This window comes from Phasianus colchicus, chromosome 6 (genome assembly GCF_987193195.1).
Source record: "Phasianus colchicus chromosome 6, bPhaCol1.hap1.1, whole genome shotgun sequence".
Lineage (NCBI taxonomy): Eukaryota > Metazoa > Chordata > Aves > Galliformes > Phasianidae > Phasianus > Phasianus colchicus.
This window is the reverse complement of record NC_143441.1, coordinates 32506554-32524362: the sequence shown is the minus strand read 5'-3', so window position 1 is coordinate 32524362 and position 17809 is coordinate 32506554.

Below are 17809 nucleotides of genomic sequence, written 5' to 3'. Positions count from 1 at the left end.
CATATCTTGAGACAGTCAAGAAACTGTACAGAAACATAGATAACCTCACACAGTTACAGTAAATGCAACAGGAATCAGCAGAGTCAGTATTTTAAGAATCTGCCTTTTGACTAAGAGGACCTCATTTGACAGTAAGATAACCAAGTCTTTGGCTGGAACAAAGTCAAAAGGACTTCAGAAAAAGCCTCTTTCTATAACACCCTTAAGATGCTATCTGCAACACCATATGCTCTTTCATGATCCCATGGTTATTATTCGTATTTATCTTTTCCTTTACTCCTCTGGTTTCTGAGCACTGATTTTCTGCATGTGATTTCAAATGCAAGAATAGAAGAAAAGCAGTGGAATGCTAACGACAGGAACAATCTTGTATCAACAGATTCTAGCTGAAGCAAGACTAGTGCTTCATTCTATCTCAATACTAATACTAATACTGAATTTTAATTTTAGAGTCCATCTGTTTTTAACCCTGAGAAAGTAGAAGGCAGTGGTGTTATCGCTGTCTACAGCTTCATAAAATTTGATGTATTTAAGGTAAGTTCATTTTCATTAATGTATCTGCTGGGTTTTTGATTTTTGATTGTTTGCTACTTAGGGGAGACACTAGATTTAAGTAAAGTACCTAGAGCTGGTAAGAGAGAGGAAAGAGGCAGAACCTATTTTTACTAATGAAAATGGAAACTATTGAACTAAATAATTAATGCAGTGCAGTCTAATTTCTTAGTCCAGAACATCAGCTTTCTTCTGCAAAATCTAAAACACATCCAACTTTCATTTAATAAATAGATACATGTGCTAATTGCAGGTTGCAGATTTTATTATATCCAGAGAAAATTTTGGTACAGATGTATGGACAAACGAAATATTGATAATCTGTAATTAAAATTTTAATTTGTTTTCTAAAACTTAATTAAAAGCTTACTTGCTAAGTAATGGAAGAATTTGACTTCCATGAGGTCAAATTTATAATGTGGTAGGTGTGGACATTTGCATACAGCTATTAATTAAAAATTTGCCTTATTTAGGATAAGAGGGTTTCAGGGCTAGACAGGTTCTTCTCCTTATGGTTCTTTTGCATTCACTCTTCACTTCTTCTTGAGTTTAGCATGGGTACAGACAGCATAAGAGAGCAGGGGGACAATGCCTTAATGTCCATCCCTTTCAGGGATATATAGGAATTTCTCTTCCTATTTCCTCATCATTCTCAAAGTCCTGCTTTCCTCAAACTGCAAAGTTCCTATACCTGATTAAGTGAGGACAAATCCTTGTAGTTTTGTGGCCCTTGTCACTCTCCTCCTACGGCTGTGCTGCCTATGATCCAAGGCCAGGTCTGATTCAGCACACCTGCATAAACTTGGCTCATACTCCTAAGTAGTCTGCAAGGTGGAGAGAGAGCTGAGAGAAAGCACGTACCCTGGAGCCATATGAGATAAGAAAGATAAATCTGCAGACAGAGGTAAGATTGTTGGGATGGAGGCAGACAGCAGTTCAAAAGGAAAAATATTGACAAGAAAAGATATAACATTGGAAGAAAGAAAAGAAGAACTAGGAAGCTGCCAGCTCAGCTACTTCAAGGCTCAGCCCACTCCAAGGAGCAATAGAGATCAGCCTTTCTCCATTTGGCTGACAATTGCTCATCCAGCAAAGACTGTCTAGATGTGGTAAGCCAATTAATGCCTAACCTGATATTTCTCATCAGTGCTAGCTATTTATTTTATGTAACAGGGAACAAGTAACTATGGAGTCTCTTCTCATGTGGTAAAAGTTGCCTGATCAAACCTCAGAGGACAAAGGAGTAGTTTTACCCCTACTTTTATTTTCATATGACCCACACAGCTCCCTTGCCATGGCTATCTACTGTCAAAAGCCTGCTTTCCTTCTTTAAGCATGGACTATCCACTCAGGTCTGATTAGTAGATTCTGAGTAAGTGTCATTCCATCTTCCTAGTCTCTTGACGAAATGTACCTTGTTTTCATTAAGTAATGGATGATTATGATTTAAAGACTTCTATTTGATTCCTTAATTACAATGCTACTGGAAAATACTCCAGATTTAACCAGGCTAATAATACCAAAGCTGAGATGAACGAAACAAAATAATGTTTTCTATTCTGAACCATATATAAAGATTTCCCAATCTATGTTTTCCACTAGTATTTTTAAACAACACATCTACATAAAAATTGCAAAATATAATCAATCTATTTTCTAAATTTTGATTTAGATAGATTGATAGATTGAACTTAACACTGCCAGACTCAATACATTCTACTTATTTTTATTTTTGTTTTTTCACAGAACAAATTATCATTTTGTTAATGTGAAGTTTGCAGTGAATGTCATCGAAGCTGTATTCCAGTGATGAAGAGAGATCAGAGATGTCAGGCTGTTGATGCAGATAAACATGAATATTATATTCATTTTAAATACCTAAAGCAATTGAATCCCTTTTTTGGTTAATGTAATACTTCCACTCAATCTTTATTGGTGTAGGAAAAATGTGAAGAAGGGAACCTTTCTGATGTCAATCTTACCACTTATCAGAGACTAAAATGAGTACACATTTTTTACTTTACTTGATAGGAAATGGCATAATCCTTTCTGGCTAGTGGATTATCAGAGTGCCCCTTCTACTACGTAGCCTCAATGCTTTATTCATTTGTCAAAATGAGAATGCTAAGGAGCACAGCTTAAACATTTGCTCTCATCCATCTTATTTTTTAATGAATGAGCAACAAAATATACATCCAAGATGTGTACAGTATTGTGTCCAAAACACAGAATTATTTACAAAAGCTCACCTGATAAGACACAAGGTATTATAAATGACTTCAGAAGTTGGTGAGGAAGTGCTTTGGGCATGTGAATAAATAGGCCTGCAGAGATTTGAAATAGCTTTTCTCTTCCACTTCTCATTGTGGTAAGTAATATGTATAATCTGAATCCTAAGAATACCTTCTTTGCAGACCATTGTCAGCAGCCCCAAAGAATCTGTCTATTTGAAGACTGACTGTGTAAGGTACCTTTGGAAGGCACACCATAACACGTGTGCAAAAGGCTGTTCATGCAATACATGTTCTCATCATTCAAGTCAGTATTAGCCTTCATTGAATGGCATTGAATGGCTTATGTGGATATGGAATTAAGAATTTAAATTTTATTGTATACATTCAGCCACAGGAAGGTTGCCAGTAGTATTTAAGGAAATATATGTAGAACAATTATTTGGTAAAAGAGGAGAATTTCTATTGTAAAGAATACTCAGTCAAAAAGTTAGAAATACTAAACTAGGTTTTATGTCAGGTTTTCTTAGACGCTGGTATCCTCAGTGAAAATACTAACACAACCAAAACCACGATTACAATAATAAATAACAAAGCAAAATCTCAATATACATAGTGTGAAACTTCTAAATGAAGTTGTTTCTCAGTAACACTTGAAAGTTTTAACTACATGCTCATATTAGGTTGGGGATATGATATAATTTTCTACCAACCCAGCTAATCAGTGATATCTACTTTTCTTTTGCTTAGGCATCTTTTCCTTTCATATCTGAATACAGCTCTACCAATATAAACTTCCTTATACCATGTAAATAATTGGTTGTACTTCTATAACTGTTTGTACCAGAAGAAAGAAAACAATAAAATTTTTAGTAGCTTTAAAGTGAAATTTAACAATTTTTTTCAAACAGGTTTATGGTTTGAAAAAAAGTTGTCTAAGAGAAGGACAAGTAGAAAGGTTCTTGACAATTTGGCCATCAAGTTTTGGAGTGTGGATGTTTAAAGATGGTTTGGAGGAATGTTTTTATTTTTATTTTCTCTAACCTTTATGGGGGAAAAGAATAGTGTCCCACAGGTATTTCACAGCATGTAGAAACGTCTAGGAAAATCCAATACAACTACATTGATCAAAGTTGCTGAAGCAAGACCTTAGATAAACTTATGGCTTTAAAACAGACAAGGACCTCTGGGTCAAGAAAGCTGTGTTCACCTGTAGGAATTTATAGCTCTAATCTAAGTCTAAAAAAAATGTTATGGCCACAGTCTAAAATGGGCATCTTCATTTCATTTTGACATTATACTATTAAAATGAATAATTCAGATCACACTTTTGATTGAGTCAGAGCATTCAGAAAGTCAACAATAATTATAGAACTGTCGTTATACTGTGAACATCAGTGCTATGTTTTGAAACAAACTTATTGTAAAGTATGATTTAAAAGTCTTTAACCTGATGCTATTAATTAACAAGCAGCCCAGCTATAGCTGAGTTTCCGGTGGGATGATTTTCTTACAGTGAGTACATTGCAAACCTCCATCTTAAAGGCTGGTTGGTGAAAATGCAGAATGGGAATGTGAGCTAGCAGAAATGAGACATCACAGATACAGGGAAGAGAAAGGATGAGGTTCCTGATAAGTTCTGTGCATGCTGAACCTGAAAAAAATCAGATAATCTGAAGTGCTGACGCTCTGAAGAGCTGTGTGATCATGCTGGCAATAGAGTAGTCAGTTCTAGAGCATGTGACTGCTAGATAAACTAGTAGTCTGCTAGAATTTAGAATTAGGAATGAGAAGAACTGTCTTAACAAACCAGTAGGTGGCAGTAATTGACGTCTTGAAGAGCAGGGGGGAAGGCTCTGCTGTGGTCATTACGTTCTTCCTCAAGTACGCCGTTTGATGATCATCTCTCCTACAACACAGGGTGCAGAAAAGGCAGTGCTGCAGTCTCTAAGGTATTTCTCGCCTGTCTTTGCACGCAGCTGTGACATACTGGTTCTCCATTCCCTTTCTTGGCTACAGTTCCAGTTTATCTTGATGACATAACCTGTTTGGAGCCAGTTTCAAGCTTATTAAATAAGATCAGTCCAGACAGGAGTGTATGTGGTGCTGTTCTCACTCCTTTTGGAGATGGTACAGCTCTTGGTGGAGGTGGAAGCTGAATAGATATGGCTCAGCATTGTCTCCTTTCTCCAGGATTGGATGTCTAGAGGGCATGTACACTCTTCTGATTTATAAATGTACTATCAACTCTAAATTACTCAGTTGCATCCTTCAGTTCAAATTACACTGGTTTACGTCTTAAAAATTCTAAATGCAACCTCCATGCATAATTTAACTGATTGTTGTTATATGTTTCAATCCAGAAATCCTCCTTGTACATTTTATGTCCTGCTACATGCCTGAAATTCTTGCTTTCTGTGCCAGTTTTGAGTCACTAAACTGGGAAACTTAGGCAAATTTTTAACTTCCACTCTTTGAGTTTTTTTAAAACCTTTTAAACCTTCGTGTTGCCCTTACGAAAGCACAAGATGTACACAAAGCAGAGCACTACTATAGTGTGTATCACCAGCATTTTCACTTACAAGTTCTTTGTTTCAAAAAGGGTTTAAAAAAATTTCCAGTAGCATTTCAGCTCTGTTCAGAATTATTAGTTTCTATTTCTCTATCAATATATTATCTCCCTGTTTGTGTATTATCACCTTATAAAAGATCTCACTGTGATGCATTTAGCACTTGAAATGGTGACTGAAGAGTGGAAGTTGGTGACAAGTTGGTGACATCTTTCAGGATCTATACCAGAGCAAAAGGAACAAGAGAAGAATGACTTATGACTTGAAGCAGTTATTCTTGGGATGACATTATGTATAGAGAGCGTAGGTATAGAGAGAGATAAATTATATATATATATATATTTAATATGTTTACATTGTCATATGAGGAATAATTGGTTAGATATATGTATATCAGTGTGTGTTAAACATACCAAAAAGCACAATTCCATGTTTTGGAGCCACCTGTGCACCTACTTCATGTACTGTTCAGCTCCAAGAATTTAGTATAACACTAAAGTCTGTGATAATTTGAGTGCTTGATGGGCTGATGATGTAGTATGAATTTAATCAAGCAGCAGTATAAAGAGGGTTGGGTAACTTGGCTCTCAACTCATGTAGGCTATCTGAATTGAGTTACTAATATCATTTTTTTTATTTCTTTCCTCTCTGTGCCAATTGCACCAACAATTTGGCATGCATAGTAAGAAGTTATTATCGATTCTGCAGCAGCTTTCCTGTTGTATGGTGCAGATAGCACAAATCTTGTTAACAGTCTGACAAAATATAAATGGTTTCATAATAAACTGCCACCCCTTTAATATCTCAACAACTTCAGAAACGTTATCTGGCAAGTGCAGGGGATTAAAGTTATGTTTTCAGAAGGCCAACATTTAGCACCATGCTTGCATAAATCCCTCTCCCCCACCCTGTCGCTGCAAAGTAGTTTTTTGGTTTTTTTGGTCGTTTTTTTTTTTTTTTTTTTTTTTTTTTCCAAAGCACAAAGCAGTAATTAAATTTAATCTTCCGTTTCAAATACAGGTGTGTCTATTCATTTAATTAGGTGGGGAATGTGGTAAAGCATAGCTTTTAAAAGTGATGATATTTTACAAGTTTTAAGGAAATTGGTAAAACCAAATCTAGTACTAATTCTTTGTGACTACTGATGTTAAAATTATCTCACATATCTCACAACCTTATGCATACCTTGCCCATGTATGTCCTGGTGTAAGGGAGCAGCATCAGATACACCTGGTTCACCTGGGCAGCTGTATGGCATAGGAGAGCCATGGGCTGGAGAGCACAGGTGTTCTTAGACAGGACAAAGAGCAGAGTGAAATGGTTCCAGTGAGTATTGCAAAAGGCTCCAGCGAGGAAATCTCTATGGAAGAGTTAACAAAACAGATGCCAGATGTGGTGCATAAATGTAGGCTCATTGTGTGCCATGACAGTTAGCTTCAAACCATTAAATGAAAAATATTCCCAAAGTGTGAAGCTGACTTTTCCTTTTTGTGTGGAAACTATTTCATCCTTAGGAAGAAGGACACCTGAGTCCTTACAGTGAGGTTGTTGTGTATTGTATTAATGCTGAAATATGAATGTGGTTGTAGATGCCCTACTCCTTTGCAGCTTCAGGCCTTGACTATCTTTCACCTCATAAAGAGATACTCAGTATGTTACAACCCAAATTTGTCATGTTCCTCACTTGCATTCTTTAATATTTTTATTATACAGACTTTAATGGCAGGAGGTGACATTGGTGCTTTAAGAATTCTTGTCCCTTGGGAAAAGGAAGAGGGATAGAAGAGCCTGTGATGTTATTTATGGCAGACGAGTGCTCTGTGAGTGTGCATTGCTTTGCCACTGCAGAGGGACTGCTTACAATATGAGATTGACACTCTGCAAAAAAAAAAAAAAAAGAAAACAAACAAAAACAAACAAACAAACAAAAAACCTTCTTTATGTTTGAATATCTGCTTTTTGCAGGTAGTCTACAGGTTTTTCTGTTTTGAGCTGATTTTGTGGCTTTAACTTGTAGAATGGTTCTTTATTTTGAATTTTCACACTGAGATCAATGGAGCTGTTTAGGGAGTGTAACTCATCTTAAACAGGAGTGCCAGAATCTGCTGACACTTTTGGCATGTAACTGACCATCTAATTTCCAGGCACTGTTTTATAAAATACATGATGGCAACTTTTAGAACATGAGAACAGGAATGAGCAAATAGCAAGAAGTAGCAATTTTTCTTACTCAGTGTGAACGCCCTTGTTTCCATCTGAGAGCAGGTATTCATATGAAAAAAAAAGCCCTTCAGCAAACATTTGTGTGAACAAAAGGCCTGTTTGTATGAATGCTTATAAATAACAAATTGTAAGAATTATAAACACTGTTGAACTGAATCATCACTAAGCATTCAAATGAGTGTTAGCAAACATTAAGCAAAGAGAAAGCTGCCTTTAGGATTTTCTAGCACAAGGAATTTCTTAGCAAGCAAAGAAGACATTTCAGGTAGATTGTAAGGACAGAATAGTCAGTCATTGAGAAATGTGTAAAATGCTGTTGACTTCTGACCTTGAATAATTGGGAGACTCCTCCTCTCCTCCCCTTCCCTCTCCCTCCCCCTTTTTTTTTTCTTTGGAGACTCCTATTTCTTCCACACACTAGTAGAAAATCCATGCTCTCATTTGAAATCATCAGTGCTGCCTAAGGCGCCTCCAAGAACCAGACAATGGTTAAAGGGTTTTTACAATCCTAAATACATGGTTTTTTTAAGCTAGTAGATGACTGACTTGCATCTGCTTCTGTGCAACTGCACTGCAGTTTACGAGCAGAAATGGAGGAAATGCAATGATAATTATGTCATTTGAAGAGGTACCTCCAATCCAAAGGTAATATGTTCCGTTTCTTCTCTAAGAATATAACATCTCTGGTCATTGTGTTACCTTTAGGTCAAAAGTAAGCTAGAATATTTCTGACTTGGTTTCCAAGGGGACAAAAATATTTCAGACTAGAAGGATGACCAGTTCTGTTCTGGAACTAAATCATGTTTTTGACTTCTAACAAAGAAACTTTTTTTACTTAGCAAGCCCTGCTAGATGTGAAAACCCATGCACTGAGATTCTAACATGAGCTTGACAGATTTCTCAAAATTCCTTTTGTTTCAGTAGGCCTCAGTTCTGCCCTGTTCTCCTGGTCTACATTGATGCTAATGAACTACAAAACCAAACAACAAAATGGTGATACAGTAACCCATACAATTCATTGTTGGCACATTCTTTACCACAGTTCTGATCTAGGCCAATGAGAACTTACCCATCAACTGAAACCTGAACCTTATTTCAAGTGCATTGGTACAGTCTCGGCTCAATTCCAATAGGAAAATGTGAACAAATCAGACTAATGGAAACATCAGCAAAGTCTGTTCCATGCCATATTCTCAAAGCTAAAGAATTAGTAGATCTTAGATTTCTTTTTTAATATAAGAAAGTCTCGAGACATCTTTCTCTGCTACTTCAGCTCTCAAGTTCTCCATAGGGGTTTACACAACTGGTATGTGGGCAACAGCTGTCACAGCAAGACTACAGGTGATTTTAAGATAAGCATGAACTAATGGACTCTGTTCCCCAGCAGCATCCCCTGAGAGAACAGCCAGACTATAACACTCTGCCTACATACATAGTGAAGATTGTGTAGTTCTGTTGTACAATTTCATTCAACAAAATTTCTGTATTGAAATGAAAACAGTTTAGAGAAGAAATAAACTTGTAATTTTTAAGTTGCTAGATAGGGTTTATTCATCTTTGGATTAATTCCTGTATACGCAGAAGAAAGATAAAATATCAGGAGTGGTTGAATTTATATTAGAAAAAACTGCAGAAGTTTTATTTGTAAGAAAAGAAATTTGATTAACTATATTTGTTGATGTTTTGCAAAAGGAAACAACTCTCCTTTATTTTAATTCATTTCTGCACAGATGGACAATTAGTTTCATTGACAAGATCTCCTACTTCCAGCAGAAGCCCCTGTGTATATGCAAAATAACTATGTGGTGATGGTTTTGAACCATCACATAGAATACGTGCATCTTGCAAATTCTGCAGAATGTTAGATTAAATTGTCAGTTGTATTGTGAGTGAGCAAGTAATGATGTTACTTTGCTTATATCAATAAATTTAAACAGTCTTGGAAATTGACCTGTTTACTCAAGGTGTTGAGAGAAAATATTACTCAAGGGTTTTCCTCTATCTCTTCCAGCTATGGTTACATATTAACTACTTCATAGTCAGCAAAGAGAAATGAAAGAACATTTCCTGAAAATTAATCTCTTCATATGGCTTTAACAGAGCTGACTGATCCTGGGAGTAGTTAGAGGAGTCTCAGGAACAGTCTGTAAACACATCAGCTTTTGCAGTGCAGATGCATAATTTATGGACATCGGTGGGAGTTTTTTTAGAAAGGTGCTCCAGTGATTCACTTTAGCAGAGCTTGTCCACAAGAGAGCAGATTGTAGAATCATAGAATGGTTTAGGTTGAAGGGGAACTCCAACCTAATCGTGTAGTCCAACCCCCTTGCCATGGGTAGAGTTGTCAGCCACCATATCAGGCTGCCCAGGGTCCAAAACAGCCAGGCCTTGTGCCATCAGAATATGATTCATCAGAGTCTGATTCATCAGAGTCTGATGATTCATCACCTGTCTGCAGCCAAAATGAGATGTTTATGGGCTTGTCCACTTGAGGGAGGAAAAGCAGTGTCCATAACATTCTATATGCTAATGAGAAAAACGTATTATCCGTTTACCAGGGATATTCTATTACAAAATTACCAATTATGTGTATAGATGTTTTTGTAGACAGACAGACTAAATTTTTAGGTAAATTGAAGTTGTGACTAAATAATTCCAGTTTTGTCTATCTGCTTATTAGTGAGATGACTTCAATCCAAATTCAGTATTAGTGAGATGACTCCAATCCAAATTCAGAGCCCTGAAATCTAGGTTCCCTCTAAAAATGCAAAAGGAAAAAATCTCCTTCTGATGGTGCAAATGCCTCTCCATTTTAAGAATCCTAAGTGATTTAATTTATACAGCTAATGCACATAAGATGAATCTCATTCTGTCCTATATTAGCCTTTTGGACTGGAAAGATAGTCAGACTTACTTATTTTTCTTACTGTTGAGTAGTGTTTTACTCTAACATTTTTTACGAATTAGAGTCTTACATAATTAACCTTCTGATTCAGAGATTATAAAAAAGAGATTTATGCATATAAAACCAGATGAGATCCTTGAAATAATGAAAACTAGCCTAAAATACTTAGTACAAGTTGTTGCTACTTCTGAAGATATCCCAAGAATGAGAATGCTACAATTGGAGAGCTGATGCCTGTTATAAGGCACTTTTGCTATTTAAATAGCTGCTATAACAACAAGGGAAAACAGACCCTTGCAAAAGAGGTTCTTCCAAAGTAGTGCATTGCATTTGGTTCACATCATGGTGAAGCAAAGCCAAGAAGCTAGGTTATGAGAGCTACCAAATGAGCAAACACTTTATTCTCCTATAAAGATGCTTCTTATTCTGCATTGTTAGACTCTAGGCAAAACTCTGATACGTTGGTCAATCTGCAGAGGTCTGTTTTCTGATTAAGCTTGCAAAGTAAGCAAAGGCTGTTTGGATACTTTGTAATATGCAAAGATAACTTGTTTAAAAACTATGTATTGATTTACGGTATTTAATATTACATAATCTGTAATTCAAATTACTGATATCAAAGTTTTATTTAAAGCACGAGGAAAAAAAAAAACCACACCAACCTGGTGTTATCTTTTGGTCAAGTTATGTATTCACAGTAATAAAAAGGGATCCTGCTTTCCCAATGTGAAATTGTACTGCATCGTGAATCATTCAGCATTAAAACAAATCAGGCATTGGATAAAAGTTAAGTTTCATGCTGGGCTCTAATGGAGGAGGAGTACTCAAGACCAATTCCCCTTAAATTGCCCTTCTGTTAGACACATTAAAGTAATTCCCACACTTGTGCAGACTTGATAGATCATGTTGCCTGCAAATGTTTGATTTTTTTTTTTTTAGTAGAATGTATGAGGTTTAAAGCTTTTCATCCTTGGTTCTCAATATGATATAACACTTTTTAGAAAGTTAAGAAACATGTTATTTTATTTTTAATCTAATCAGGTGCAGAACTCTATAGAAAACTGTCAGTATTATTCCAAAAGTTTTATGGTATTCAACCTTCAAGCAAGTATAATTTAAGCAAATATTTATTGGTAGCGATTTATCTTTGTTGTGATAACACTCAGGAGGCCTTGCCTGAAGGCATTTCCTGAAATCTCTGCCCTGTGAGCTCACAGTCTTTAAATGCTACAGGAAAGAGTGAATACATAGTCAAGTTGGAGGATGGTTTGAGCACATTAAATGTGTCTACTGTAGGTAAACTTGTAAAAATACTGGTCTCAATGGTCACAAGCTTATTCTGTAGAAGAAACCAAATAGGATTTTGTCAGGAAAAATTTGCTGGAAGAGTTGCTACTAAATTGTTGAAAAACTTCAGGGGAAAAATAAGCTCCAAGGCAACGTGATTTATTTTTAAGTCACTTTTGGCTGCAGAGAAACAAAAGGCAAAGATTGCAACCATGAGAGTTAACAAATTTCTTTCTCCTTCCACTGAAGCTAGTAGCAAACTCCCTTGATCTAGTAGGAAAGTGACTCAGTTCTTGGGTACTGGATTTGTTTTTTTTATGCCTAAATTTGGTTTGCTTCACAAAACACTGCTAGTGATCAGATAAATACACAGGTTGTCTGTGGATCTGAAGCCAAGCTAATTGCTGGCAGTCATACTGACAACATGATTTTCTTCAGCAGAGTTTATGGACGAAGCCTTCTGATCACATATTTCCCTTTTTCTAGTGATTTAAGTGCAGACTGTAGCCAAGTGAGGTCTTTGTATAAAGCGATCTCCCATGTGCCACACTTGGAGGGAATTGGCAATGCCTCTTACTGCTGCTTGGTGAGCTGTATCATTGGCACATTCTTCCATGTAATAGTCACAAGAAAGAACAAAGCTTTATTAGCAAAATATAATTGCAGCTCACTGTATCTTAGGCTCTGGCTCAGATTCTTGGCTATATCTCAGAAATACAGAGGAAGCTGAGGAAGTGGCTCTGGCCTGTTTTAATTTGCTCCTGGGCAGGCAAGCACTAGCCTTGCCCATTTTATCTGGCCACGGGTAATACTCTTCCCATATGCAGCTTCCTGGTTAAATTATCTTCTTGGATACCAGCACACAGAGGAGCAAATATGGCTCCAGGCTTCCAAGTCTTCTTTCTTTGTGGAAAAATACAGCAGAATATATGATATTCACCAGTATGTGCATGTGCAAAGTCAGGGTCAAGAAGCAGTGCTCCAGCTGAGCCTTGGTATGACAAAGAAATACAGCAGGAGAGGTTGGAGTTTCTCCTTTGGACTAGTGATTGTCAGCTGCCTGGTGTAATCAAAGTTTACAAGCAGTAATCTGGGCTGCAGCCACTCAGTAGGTCTTTTGAAGAGCTAAGGGTGAGATAAACCTGGCTCGCTGGCCAGCTGGGTGGGTTCTCCCATCTTGGTTGCTCACTGTGCTGCTGCTCTGGGGCTTGCTGTTGCCTTGTCCTGTTCCAGATCTCATTTCTTCCTTCTGGTGACTCTGCTTGGCATCATTCCTAATGCCACGGTATGGACTAGGGTGAGCATCAGGCATCAGAAACAATCCGCCTCCTGTTGTTGGTCTCATCTGTAACATTATGAGCGCTGAGATAGCATTAGTGACTTGATACCTGAACAGAAATGGGAAAATAGCTTTATAGAAACTCAAGATTACTCAGATTAAGAAAATAATAATATTGTTCTCATTAATACACCAGAGAGATATTTTAGCTTTTCACTGACCTGATAATTTCTCAAATCTCCAAATGGTATTGTCAACAATTTTGAGGGTAAATGAAAAAAATCTATGCTTTTATATATGAATTTTCTTACATGTGCATTATTGCACTAAAATATGCTTTCTTCCCATTTAAAATATATCAGTAAAAATTCTTGTGTTTTGATAAACCTTAATATTCACTCAAATGGAAATTAGGGACTGTAAAAGGAGTGTTTTCAATACGTTTTAATTTGAAGGGTTGACTCTACTAGAGACAGAAAGTCATCTCAGAATGGGTAAGCAAGTGCTTATAGAGATGTGTCATTTTTCTTCACTTATCTATTATATTAACATGCGTCATTAAAATTCTCCTGGCATTCCATAGCAAAGGAATCGAATAAATGTAGCACTATTAGCATGGTTGTATTAAATTACAATCATTTCCCCTTTTGGTTTTATTTAATGTTTTATTAATTACAATGATATCATTAATATTTTGTGTTGAGACCAGTCTATGCAGCATGTTTTTCTCCATCAGCTGAATTTGGCAATGCTGTTCTATATTGTCTGACATGAGCAAAGCTGTAAAAGCATAAATGTTTGATATTGCTCTGCTGGGAAATATATTTCTACTTAACTGTTTTTTCCAAGTTATAATGGAAGAGCAATTCCCTGTTAAGTTATTCTTTTTTTTTCTTTTGTTTCTTTCTTTCTTTTTTTTTTTTTTTTTGTAACAAATGACAAACATAAGCTTGCCTTACTATTCCATTAGTGGCTTAGTTAAAATAGTTAGCCAAGTTGCTCTTCCTTTTTCTAATATAACCTATTCTCCTGCTTGGCCAACCTGATCTTTGACATATGCACTGATCAATGGGTAAAAAACTGGCCAGAGGACTGGGCCCAGAGGGTAGTGGTGAATGAAGTTAAACCAAGCTGGTGACTGGTCACAAGTGGTGTTCTCCAGGGTTTGGTACTGGGGCCCAGCCTGTTTAATATCTTCGTTGATTATCTGGGAGAGGGAATTGATTGCACCCTCAGTAAGTTTGCAGATAATACCAAGTTGAGGGGAAATATTTACCTGTCTGAGGGTAGGAAAGCCCTATAGGGGGATCTGTACAGGCTGAATCAATGGGCTGAGGCCAGTGGGATGAAGTTCAAGAAGACCAAATGCTGGCTCTTGCATTTTGGTCACAATGACCCCATGCAGTGCTACAGGTTTGGAAGGTGTTGGAATATGGAGGTGTTGGTCAGTGCTTGGTGACCGAGAAGGCCAACAGCATCCTAACTTGTATCAGAAATAGTGTAGCCACAGAGCAGAGAGGCAATTGTCCCCCTGTATTCAGCACTAGTGAGATCACACCTTGTGTACAGTGTTCAGTTTTGGGCCCCTCAGTACAAGAATGATATTGAAGCCCTGGAGGATGTTCAGAGAAGGGCAACAAAACTGGTGAAGGATCTGAAACACAAGACTTATAAGGAGTGGCTGAAGGAGCTGGGATTGTATTGTCTGGAGAAGAGCAGACTCAGGGGAGACCATATTGCTCTGTATAAGTACCTGAAAGGAGGTTGCGGTGAGGTGGGGTTCAGCCTCTTCCTCCCAGGCAGGGAGATAGGATGAAAATAATTCAAGTTGCACCAGGGTAAATTCAGGTTGGATATAAGGAAAAAAAAATTATTCTCTGAAAGAATGGCGAGACACTAGAGCAGGCTGCCCGGGGAGGTGGTAGAGTCACCATCCCTGGAGATGTTCAAGAACCATGTAGATGTGGTATTTAGGGACATGGTTTACAGACAGTGTTGGAGGTAGGTGAACGGTTAGACTAGGTGATATTAGAATTCTTTTCCAATCTTAAATGATTCTATGATTCTTGGGGTCCAAAGGTCCAACTTAGAGCCCAAAGACCCCCTTGCCAGGTTCTAAAACCAAACTTTTGTGGCCACTCTCTTGATTCTAGGTTCCAAACCCCTTTTCCAGGGCATAGGGCCTCAGTTTGGGGTTCAGAAAATTATTCTCAGGATCCAAATGCTCTCTGTAGGGTCCAGACTCTCATTTTATGGAGCAGGCCTTCCTTTTCAGGGCACAAATATTTCCTAAATCTCTAAACTCTCTTGACAGCTAGAAAGTGTAAAAATAGGCTTCATTTTACACGTCACAGTCTAGTTATTAAGCACTAAGCCCTTATTTTCAGAGCCTGGAGCCTATGTTTGGCTCCAAATCCTCCGTTTTTATCAACATTTGTCACATGGCACAGTGGCACCATTGCCATGGCAATAGACAGGCCATACACATTAGTTGCAACATGTGCTAGCTTGGCAGTGGGGCCAAAGAAACCCTGTCCTTTCCATTCAATGGGCCTGGAAAGAAGAACAACCACATAAAATAGCATGCAAGATGATGATGCTGAAAGTGGACCAGTCAGTATGAAGAAGCACTGCAACATATAAAGAGTCAAAACTACTAAGTAGGTGGTTTTGTCCCTTTGCCATGACTTTCTGGCCAGCAAATTAACTGGTGCAGTATTTTTCTAGTGGATAACGTGATTAAAACACATTCAAAATTTTCCAGAAATGTTGACAGTGGAAGATATCCTTCTTATTTTTTAATGGTGAACATTGCAGTAAAGCATTTGATTTGTGGTAGACTGCGTTCAAATTGGAAGGTACTGATGAACTGATCTTAGGTTTTAAATTGGATGTATTGCTCTCCAAAGATGCATTACTCTCTGAAAACTTTATTGTACAACTCTATTATCCCTCATCAGGAAGGTTCCTCAAACAATTAAATTTCCCAAAAGCTCTACAAGCTTCCTTCTGCTCAGGATCCAGATTTGGCCATGGTGATGCTACTGAGCATACAGAGCCTTGGGCTCCTAGACACAAAACAGTGCCATTTGGGAAGTGACTTGAAATGGCACATTGGGATGAATTCAGAGCATGCCAAATCATCTAATCTGGGATTTCCAGAGGACACCTCACTTTTCCATGAACAGTTCCCAAAAATCTAAGCTCACAGACCAACATGGGATGACAGAAAATTTGAAGTTCCTGATGTGCTGTGAGCAGGGTAAGCTTTGAAGGCCTTAGAAGGTGGGATCACAGGCTGAAGGTTTTTCGGTAGGGAAGAAAACAAACTGATCTCACCACCTCATTGAGAAGAGCATCAGAGGAAAACAAAGCACCCTCCTTCTAAGCAGGGAATTGGACAGCCAAAAATCAGCAGCTTGTGTGACAGCTGGTGCTACTAGTTGACCTGGAGGGCAACGCTGGTCTCCTTCCCACTGCTCTGGACTGAGCTCCAATTAACCGCACAATAAAATGCTCTGAGCAACAGTCTGGAAAACATCCCAAGATCCAAGTGTTAAGGCAATTTTATTATAAGTGGTTAAACTAAAATTGAAGCAGAGGGGCAATATTATTACAGTTTGGGATCTCTGATTCCAATTGGCCTTTGCTGGAAGCAACGATGATGTATTTTCTGTGAACTTGAAATAAGAAACAGTAATGTTGTTCTCCTTGTCACTCTTCATGGTTAACTTACTTGTTTGCTTTCACTTTTTTTCCACTAGGGAGTTCAGCAGATCTTGATATAATTTTTGTTTTTTTTCCCAGTTGATCTAACTGCCCATGTAAAACTAAAACTGCAAGTAAAAACAAAAATTTTAGCTACAAAAATGGAAAAAGAATAAAATACTGTCACTGTTTGATATTCTCAATTTAACAGTATATACTATTTTCTCAAAAAGTAATCAGTCAAAGTAAAAAAAGGACTTGTGATTATAACTATCACTTTTGCTCCTTTAATAGGTCCAGCATATTCCTAAAAGTCATCTTTTTAAAATATAAAATACCAAGGCTTATACTTCACCTGATTGTGTTCATAGCTCAAATAGGGCACAAATGTGGGGTAAAAAAGCAGTAGATTGAATACATTGTTGATGTTGTAAAAATATGGGAAAAAAATCTCTTCTACTGAGGGATAAAATGATTTGCTTTACAATGACTTACTCTTCCCAAGGGGAAACACAGAACTGCAGATGTTAAAACTAAAGGAAATAGAGTGCTCTTGACTCTATTAAACTCAAGTTGGTTGTGGTTTCATCATTATGACAAACGCTTCCCACATACACAAAGGAGACAAAGTGAGACAAAGCATCTTGCCTGCTGCTGAATCGGTTAATTGGGGCCCATAATAATCACAGAATTGTAGGAGTTGGAAGGGATCTCTGGAGATATGCAGTCCAGTCCCTCTGCTGAGGCAGGTTCTCTAGAGTAGTTTGGACAGGAAATTGTCCAGGTGGGTCTTGAATATCTTCAGAGAAGGAGACTCCACAGTAGCTCCAGGAAGCCTGTTTCAGTGCTCTGTTACTCTCAATGTAATAATATTTTTTTATGCTGGGCTTTAAAATTATGCCTGGAATTTTACTCTAATCTCTCCTACTTTCTTCTCCTACCCCAGGCAAAACAATACAAAACAAAACAATGAAAAATGAAAGACACTTACTTCATCATCACTGAAAGAATCTATTTGCTAGGACAGGAGAACATACCTTCAAGACTCAGTGAA